General features: G+C 36.1%; 1 long non-coding RNA gene across 1 annotated transcript; it reads right to left on the bottom strand.

Moving 5' to 3' along the window:
- Positions 1–2,708: 2,708 nt before the first annotated feature.
- Positions 2,709–9,461, bottom strand: LOC125920979 (uncharacterized). Its single transcript, XR_007457271.1, has 4 exons — positions 8,924–9,461; positions 7,017–7,219; positions 4,442–4,585; positions 2,709–3,456 (listed from the first exon to the last, which is right to left on the bottom strand). It is a non-coding gene; the product is annotated as an uncharacterized LOC125920979 (long non-coding RNA).
- Between the last annotated feature and the right edge of the window lie 994 nt (positions 9,462–10,455).

Here is a 10,455-nt window from a genome sequence, read left to right as displayed (position 1 = left end):
ATATATATAGAAGTATACATATATAAATATATATAGAAGTATACATATATAAATATATAGAAGTATACATATATAAATATATATATGTATATATAAATATATACGTATATATATGTATATATATAAATATATGTATATTCATATATATGTATATATATGTATATATATTTATATAGCTTTTATATATTTATATATTATATATTTATATATACATATATATTTATATTATATTTATATTTATTTATATAAATATATACGCATATATACATATATAAGTATTTATATAAATATATAAGTATATATAAATATATATATGTAAATATATAAATATATATTTAAGTATATATACACATATATATGCATAAGTATATATATGTGTATATATATATAACTATATATATATGACTATATATATGTGTGTGTGTGTATATATATATATCATTTATTTATAATGTAATGTATATATATATATGGAGTGAAAAGGAAAAAAAAAGTTTCGGCCTCAAAGTATATGGCTGAATTTTTATTTGAAGCCAGGTCCCTCTGCCTTCAAAGCCCGTTCTCTCTCTTCCATGTCAAATACCTGTTACATGGCACCATCGTGGACTTTTATATTTGTGTGCAAGAGTAACATTTCATGGAGTGACTCAGCCATTTAGTCTTTGTGTGACTCTGGATGAGTCACTTAATGTCTCTTGATGTCTGATTCCTTATCTGTAAAATGGGATGATAATACTACCTACAATTATAAGGATTAATGAGTAAATAAACAACGTGAAGCACTTTGAGGAGTGCTTTGACTGCAGGAAGCAATCTATAGAAGTTAGTTATTTTAGTACTATTGTTGAATTCAAACATGAGAGAAGACAGGTTTCTCAAGAATACTTCAGAAAGGAGTAATACATATAAATTAGAAGCTTTCAGAGGTGAGGTATATCCTTATACGGTGAAGAGACTGCATAGGATATGGGTCCACACTATTTAGTTGAAAAATATAATTAGCCGGGATCAAGGTAAAAAGAGATTTCAGGAATGAAACTGATCTTCCGGGAACTTGGCCAGTGAGCTTTGAGGTTTATTAAATATTCCACTAACATAACAGTCCTTGCCTTTGCATCTGGCAGGATTTACCATGTAGGCCAGATCTTTTATTCTGAACCTGGACAGCCAGAGGAGAGAAACAGCATGGCAGAAGGCTGAGGAACAGTGATCCTGAAGTCTCATGGTGAGCCAACAGAGAAGGCAGAAAAAAGAAAAGCATTAGTACAATATCATTTATTTATAATGTAAGTTTTGAGAAACTTCACACAATTTGTATTGGGAGACAAATACCTCACCCTCTGACTTTTCCTTCTTCACTGCCATCCTTGCTCCCTGAACTCTGATTGTTTCCTCAGAAGAAAGCTGGTTTGACCAGCTTTTCTGATGTTTTCTTTTGAAAATAATAAAAAACATAAAAGGTACTCTCCCACGGAGATGTAAACGTATGTCACACATGTCTCCCTGTTTCTGTGCTGTGTAAATGGTGGTCCTCATGAGGTGGACATGAGGAGCAGTCTGCCTTGTGATGGTCCAGGGAAAGACCCTGCCCTCACGTCTTCTCCCCAGTCCAGCCAGCCCAGCTTAGAAACCTCCTCTCAGTGGCCTCATCCTCAGTCATAACATAGCTGCCTTGTGACCTTTCCAAGACCCACGGTTCATCCTTACTCTGCAGCAGCTGTAGTGTTCTAGAAACCTCACAGTTCTACCTACAGTATTTCTTGTTGTTCCATAAGGTGACCACACACAAATTTGTCTCTGAGATGCTCTAAATCTTGCCAAAACAATCCGGTCTTGATTCTCTCCTGATAGGCCCATAGCCTTGCTAGTATAGATTAAAATCCTGGACTGTCAGAACCCAAAGGATGTCTTGACTCATCTTGTCTACCAGCTCTAATTTTTAGCTGAGGCCACAGGTGCCCACATCACTGTTAGTGGATGAGCCCAAACCAGAATGCAGACAAGCTAAAGCTGATGGACTATTGCTTCCTTGTGTCACATGACATGGCTCCAGGTTAACTAGGATTTGTGTGCGCAGTAATGACATATTTTGCTGTCTGAAGTATTTCACTTTTCATTCCACATAACCACTGATTTTTTTTTTAAGTCTTTCTCTCCTCAGTATACCTGTAGGTAGACAAGATGGGTGGCAGTTTACATGGTATAAGTCCAAGAAATTCCAAGAAATTCCTATTGACTATATTTCCAGGGACTGGTTAATTTTTGGGATTCAAAAAAATCAATCTTTCTAAACTTAAGAATTTATATCTGCAGAAAATATTATGGAATATTTTAAGGATTTATAATCAGAAAAATAATAGAATAACATAGGTATTAAGTACTTTTTATTGAATAATTTTAGAGATGCCTGGGTGGCTCGGTTGGTTAAGTATCTGACTTTGACTCAGGTCGTGATCTCAGAGTTCATGGATTCAATCCCCGCATCGGGTTCTGTGCTGACAGCTCAGAGCCTGGAGCTGCTTCTGATTCTGTGTCTCCCTCTCTCTCTTGCCCCTCTCCCGCTTGCACTCTGTCTCTCTCTCTCCAAAAATAAATAAAAATTAAAAAAAAAGAAATAAAGAATTTTAAATTTAAAGAATTACTTTAATTACTTAAAGTAATATTTAAAAACAGAATAATTAAAAAAATAATAGCTTCAAGAGGTGATTTGCATCACATATTTTATTTATAGGAGTAACTGTAAAGATGTTTAAATTGAGATTCCTTTTTCTTGGTTGTGGTCTATTAATCATTATTCCTGGTGGTAGGGCCCTGTAATATGCATTGTAAGTAACTTAGAGTTGTTTCTGCTACATCAGAATCTCACTTTGATGAAATGTTGTTTGAAGATTTGTTTTCCCAATGGCAAAGACTTTCAAATAACACTAAATTCATATTCAACCATACTTGCATAAGTTATCAATAACTATTGAAGATTTTTCTTTTTAAAAATTCTAAGAATACTACCAAAATTCCTACTTGAAGCCCCTTCCAAAAAAGGTTGTCGGTCAAAGAGTAGAGGTTAAAGATGGAAGAGTTGGGGCTCCAACTATGACAAGTCAGTTGCCCCTGGAGTCTCAGATGTTGGCTGTGGAAGAGATGATATGAACTAGGACTGGGGCAGTAGGACAATGGGGAATGAGAGACTTACCACCTTAGTCTAGTGTTCTCCCCCTAAGGGTCGGGCTCTTGAATTGACCAGCAGGTGTTTATCTGCATAATTCTCTCTTGTCCTGCTGCTGCTGTGCAGAGGTCTGGACATCTGGGGGAGGCAAGACACAGGCCTGTGTTGTACTCATCCTGTTAGTGGTCAACTCCAGCAGTGCTGGATCCTAAGTGTTTGCACCCCAGTGCGGGCCACTCTGAGTATGATGCAGTTCATATATTCAATTTTAAATTTCTCTGGTAGCCACCTTTCTAAAAAGGGAAAAATAAATAGGTAAAATTAATTTTATTACATATTTTATTTGAATATTTATAGAAACTATTACCATTTCAACATGCAGTCAGTACAAAAATAGTGAGATATTTCACATGTTTTCCATAGCAAGTCCTCAAAACCCACTTTTACACTCACAGTTACACTTACAGTTTTACACTTAGAAAACCCCATTTTGGACTTATAGTACAACTCAGTTTGGTTTAGCTATATTTCAAGTGCTAAATGGCAACATTTGGCCAGTAGCTACTATATTGGATAGTGAAGTTCCCAAAGATTACAAATTGTTTTTAATAATTCTTTTAGAATCAATTGAATAAACATTGGTATCATATGTAACTTTTGGGCATTGTGAAATATATGGTTTATTAATCACTAATATATGAAATGCTTTGCCAAAATACTGAAATTACTGGTGGTGGTTCCCAATTTTGCTTTCATTTTATTTGCATGGACTTGTTGAAAATATATGCTAATGGGCTAAGAAAGAAGGGAAGGAGAAAGGAAGGAAAGAAGAAGGAAAGGGAAATAATTTACAATTGTTCTGAAAGGTCAAAGGGGAATTCTCACTTCAGGTCTGATAGCTACGAGTCAAGAAGCCCCTGTCAGGTTCAGTAGTTCTTTTTGAAAATCTTTGGTGCCTTTACTTATTCAAAAGCATCAGAATCCCATGGGAATTGGTTGAAAAAAAAAATTACAGTGGAGTCTGAACAGAACAGCAAGCTGCTGTTTCCAAGAGAGGGTGCTGAGATAGGAAGGAAGGGCTATTTCTATAGATCAAATTGCTAGAGAGCTAATCAGACTTTCCACAGTCAGTGACAATGGGCAATTTATTCTGATGCTTCTCAGCTCATGGGAACCAGCAGGGTGTGACAAGAATGGTTTGCCTCAGACATACGCATCATAGTTTCCTTTAGGATTTTTAAAATAATCATAATATTTATTTCCACAGAAAAGGGCAACCTCAAATAGTTTGGAACATTGGCCTGGATGCATACTACCACCAGTTGGGTTCTTCACTGGACTGGTGTTAAGAAAACGATAAAAAGTCACTCCAAATCTCCTCTTGGTTGTTGTTCTAACAAAAGTGGCTTGCCAGGATTATTTCTGTGGAGGAAAAATATTTTTTAATTTTCTCTTTATAATTGTGGGAAAGGAAGGGACTGGAAATACAATGAGTAAATACAGTATTTAGACACTCCCAGAGTGCTTTAGCTGTTCTTCATTGTTGTGTCACATCTTAGAGGCAAGTGGGTCTCCAAGAAATCAGACTCTAAACCATTAGTTGTGTTACAAATTAAAACCATCATGTTAATTGAGCTGATTAGAAGTTCATTACAACCTAGAGAGTGCAGTTTGTTTCACTTGGGTCCATTACCTCTTATTAAAGGTTATTAGCAGGACCCCCAACAAAACGAGTACCATAAAACTCTCTCCTTCATATGCAAAGGTTTTGGTAGTAAAGAAATCCATCTCTTCTAGGAAGGTTTCCTAGATCATTCCCATCCCCTTCAACCGCGTTATTTTTTTCTTCTCTGATTCTCCAGTGTTAATTCCATCCGGAATACATTACTTTGTGATGGTCAGTGCCTGCCTTTGCACTATCCTAAACCATAAAAACAACAATAAAATAAACACCATAAGACAACATTAACAACAATGTAATAGACTGTATAGATTCTTCTAGTAGATGTGGAGGGTAAATAAATATTTCTATTTATGAATAACTTTAATATATATTATATACCAGACATGATGCTAGGCACCAGAAGTCAACATTGAATATAACAAGTATGACATCTTCCCTCAAGGGGCTTACCATCTAGTAGGAGAGACAAGCATTAAACATAATGCTACAAAAATATTCGTTTTAACTATGAAAAATTCTACAAAGAAAATCATATCAAAGTTTATATATCAAGTTTCCAATATATAAATCACCCCCCAAAACATATGAGAAAATGTACCAATTTATCAATAAACCAAATGGAAATTAGGTAATGAGATTAAATATCATTTTCACCTATTACATTGGAAATAAATGAATACTCTTGAGATTTTTCCATCATATATTTTGGGAGGCATTGTCAACTTTACAAACCCCATTGGCAAGCAATTTCCCAATATATGTAGAATATCGTAAAGATATGCAACTTCTCTGGCAACACACTTCCAAGATTTTATTCCGAAAGAATAAGTCTAACTATGGAGGAGAAAATACAGACATGAAACTATTCACCAGTTTTATCTTGGTTGAAGATTAGAAATGCTCTAAGTGTCAAAAATGGGTGAATGGCTTAGCAAATATGGAAAATAGGAATTATAAGGGCACAAGGTAGAGTCAGGCAGTTCCAGTTCAAATCCTACCTCTATTTTTAAAAGTTTCCTTTTCTTAAAAAAAAAAAAAAAATCCTTGTCTATAAAGTGGAGATAATTTGTAAAGTACTTACAAAAAAAAGTGATACATTTAAAAAGGTAAAAAAAAAAAAAAAAAGTTTCCTCCCCCTGCCCCAAACTAAAATCTGCTCTTTCAGGGCAACCACAAGATACTGGGTTTTATTTTCCCTCGGGACATCTAAAGCAGAGAAGTTAGGGACCAGTATTACCTGGAGTCTCTCTGAGTTCGTTTCTGGTTTTGGTTTATTTTGTTCCATGTAAAGCAGATATTTCTTAAATACATGTTAGCATAAAGTATATACTATAGTAGGTACACATGGAAAATGCCATCCCTGCTGAGAGCTCCCCCAGCATTTTCCACAGAAAGCACTGTGCGCACGGACATTTAGGTGAGAGGCGGCTGAAATCTGGTAACATTGGAAATCCTTTTCTTGTCTTTGCCCCTATGAGATGGTCATCTTCATGGAGGAGCAAACCCTGGAAGGGAGCTTAGCACTTTATATACAGATTTGACTCTTCCGCACCTTCTTTGCTGTGTTCTTTCATCCAATATTTTGCAATCCTAGCTGGGCATCAAGATAACTTGGAGAAATTTGTATATACCTGCCTCCCTTGGTCCTACCCCTAAGCCTGCAGAGATTCTGGTTTCATTGGTCTGACATAGGATCTGGCCATTAGACTTTTTTAAGAAGCTTCCCGAGTGGGGCGCCTGGGTGGCTCAGTCGGTTAAGCGTCTGACTTCACCTCAGGTCATGATCTCACGGTCTGTGAGTCTGTGAGTCTGTGAGTTCGAGCCCCGCGTCGGGCTCTGGGCTGACGGCTCAGAGCCTGGAGCCTGCTTCCGATTCTGTGTCTCCCTCTCTCTCTGCCCCTCCCCCTTTCATGCTCTGTCTCTCTCTGTCTCAAAAATAAATAAACGTTAAAAAAAAAAAAAAAAAAAAAAAAGCTTCCCAAGTGGTTCTAACTGCAACCACATGGCAGAGTTACCTTTGCTCCAAGACTCCTGAGAAAAGGGACAATAAAAGTATTTTTTTTCAATACAGAATGTCAAAAATATTGTATGGCTCCTTTCCTCCTGTTGTTCCTAACTAAGGGAGTAAAAGACAGGCAGTAATTAGCTTGTTTCTACATTTCTGCTCACCCGGGCTCTCTAGACTCAGAAGATTCATGACAGACTTTTTTTCTCTTTTGAAGTATCATGCATCAGTTTTCTGTTCCCATCTCAATGAGATAAATTCTGCAATCCATGGCACACTTTCCCCATTCTTGTCAGATACTTTAGCCTGCAACGTTTTCTTTTGTTCTTCTGTCTTCACAGGCATTTCGGCATTAGCTCATCATCTTCTGGAAGGAAGTGAAAATGTTTTGAATTCTAATTCCCTCCCAGATATGAGATGCTGTCATTAAATGCTGCAAACCATTTTCCAGAATTTATGATAATTTATCCACAGGTCCTTTGCTTATTTGTAGATAAAAGATAGTTGATGTTTCTAATATTTTGAGCATACTTTTTCAGCCATTTAGCACGCTGATTAAACAAGCCAGTTATATCTGACTGGCTCTTAGAATATTTTTTGCTGCTTTATACAGAACAGATTTTATTCTCATAGGGCCAGAACACAGTTAAAAAAAAGAATCTTTTTATTGTCCTAGAGCAGGAAAAGTTTCTCCCCACTTGGAAAAGTCATTCAGTCAAATATCCAGGGAAGGCCGCAATATGATGAGCCCTGTTCTAAATGCTGTGGATACAATTAAAAAAAAAAAAAATATATATATATATGTATATGTATAGAAGAAAAACATCTACTTTTTAATGGCACTTAGGGTTTAGTGATTTATTTCATTAGGTTAAATTCCAAGAAGGGATACTATAAAATAATAGAGTATAAATAGTTAAACCTATTTCCACTAGCTATATATATGTGATAAAACAAATCTACTAAAAATTAATTTTAGAGTGTAGGTTGTAGGTATTAGGTATTCATTATATAAAGCTTTCAACTTTTCTGAATGTTTTAAAAAATAATAATACAGTGTTCAAAAATATTTTTAGGAAAAGAATGTATCAGAACAGAAATTATTATTTAAACTAAACAAAATTTAGAGGCAGATTTTGTTCTGGGAACACTTGTTTAGCTAATGTAGTAAATGGTTTATTTCCAAAATACACAGTGTGACTAAAAATCACTGAAAACAAATATTGGTGCTACATTGGAAAAAGGAGCAGAGGCAATATGCAGAAAACTACAATAGACACTGACTACAGTGTCATGAAATGACAGGAGCGAACTCAATAGTAATCAGAGATAGCAAATTTCAAAGGAATTTCCTTAGGGCTTATTCATAAGGCAAATTTTTATTCTTTTAAAAGTTTATTTTGAGAGAGAGAGAATGAACATGAGTGTGGGAGGGGCAGAGAGAAAGGGCCAGATAAATCCCAAGCAGGCTCCAGGCTGTCAGCAGAGAGCCTGATGTGGGGCTCGAACATAAAAATGGTGAGATAGTGACCTGAGCTGAAGTCAAGAGTCTGATGCTTGACCTACTGAGCCACCCAGGTACCCCTTTCAGGCAAAGTTTTAACTAAATAATAATTAAGACTTTGGTGTTGTATACACCAAGATTCCTTCTTAGGTAGGAGGGAGGGTGATGAAGTTTAAATTGGCAACATTTCTGAAAAGTAGTAGGGGGCAATATAGATCATGAGATTTGAAAACCTTCCTTCCCTTGACCCACTAATCTCACTCCTAGAAATGACTTCTAACAAAATAATTAAAGATGCAATCAGAGATCTGTGTACAAAATACTCGTTTAAAAACTTCTTATAATAGCCAAACAAGAAACTAAATATCCAATAATAGAGTATTCAAATGGATATTGGAACTATTATAGTAAGACATATTACACAGTTAGTAACCATCGTATTTTAAGAGAATATTTGAACAAATGTGAAAATGTGCGTGATATAGTAAGTGAACACTATAATGATCATACTAATTAAAAAAAAAAAAGAAAACAGTGTGTAGTTCTAGGAAAAATGGAAATACATACTTAAAAGCAGCAATAGTTACTTTGGATGGTTTTAAATTTAGACTTCATATATTTTTTTTCTCTCAGTGAGCATTCAGTATGGTTATTATCTGCTGCAGAGAGAAAGCATAGAAATCCCAGATCTTTAATGCAGACCCAACCCACAGAAGTGGTTGGGCAGCCTCCTGAAGAGGAAGGGTCTTCTCTCTGCTGATATAGACAGGAATCATGATCTCAGCAGGGGCTCTGGAACCCCATCCCGTGCACCTTCCATGTTTTCGTCATTTTGCTGGAATTCTAGAATCATAGGTAAATAATGCTCTGTTGGATCACCCTGTGTTCTGCTACATATATTAGCTTGCACGTTAGGTATTGTGATCATCCCTCCACTTTTTTGTTTTTTTAAAAGAGGAAGTTGATTCTTCTTGAGATTGGGTAACTTTCCCATGCCCATCAGTCCACAAATGTCACAGTGAGGGCTGGCTACTACAAATTTGGCTGATTTTACACTGTACCAGGTTAGCTGCATGGCTATTATCTCAGTCAGGGAGAAATAATTTAGCAAATGAATGTATTATTCCTTAGTTTACATTTCTCAAACTAGGAAGGTTTTAAATAATGAAAGTAATTATAATTAAAGTAAAATGTTGAGAAAATAATTATTGTCTTACATTATTCTGTAAAAAAAAAATGTACTTGTATCTATTTAAGAAAGCACTGCTAATAGTTTAGAAGAAATTTCACTGCCTCGGATTATGGTTGAAATTATCTGATGGCGCAAGGATAGGGATGCAAATGGCTTATGAAAAATACCTATTGTCAGCCCACTGCTCCTGAGATTCTCCTTCCTTTGGAAGGCCTGACAGAGCTCTGGAATGCGTAATTTTTATAAGGGCTTCAAATGATTATTCCACATAGGCATCTTAGGGAAGACATGTCTCTAGGCCAACAGAGTTCAGTTAGAGTGTGCACTTGTATTTCCTGGTAGCTTAAAAAGTAAATCTGGTTTGGGGTGCTTTGGTAGCTCAGTCAGTTAAGTGTCCAGCTCTTGGTTTTGGCTCAGGCCGTGATCTCATGGTTTGTGAGTTTGAGCTCTGCCTCAGGCTCTATGCTGACCGTGTGGAGCCTGCTTGGAATTCTCTCTCTGCCTCTCTCTGCCCCTCCCGTGCTTGCTCTCACGCTCTCTCTCTCTCTCCCTCTCTCTCTCTCTCAAAATAAATAAATTAAAACAAAAAAGTAAATCTGGTTTAGCATGTCTAGGGTGCAGCCCAGAAGTCTGCGTATTAAACATGTCCTTCATGTAATCCGTTGTGATTGGTATATAGAACCCTCTTTGACAAACCTGCTTTATTTTGATTTTTGTAAAGTGTCTACTGTAGATGGCCCCTTGCATCCAAGAGGGCATAAGAGGAAATAAAATAACACTAATATTTATAAAAATGAACAAAACAGAAAATGTGGAAATGGAACTTCTACAGGAAGAACATGAATAGCAGGAGGCATCTCTGAAGAGGATACACCATTAGGCTCTGATTATTTAAGAACACATGTGG

This window comes from Panthera uncia, chromosome C2, assembly GCF_023721935.1.
Source record: "Panthera uncia isolate 11264 chromosome C2, Puncia_PCG_1.0, whole genome shotgun sequence".
NCBI classification, from domain to species: Eukaryota; Metazoa; Chordata; class Mammalia; order Carnivora; family Felidae; genus Panthera; species Panthera uncia.
Note: the sequence above shows the minus strand (reverse complement) of the source record. Positions and strands in the feature narration are given on the sequence as shown.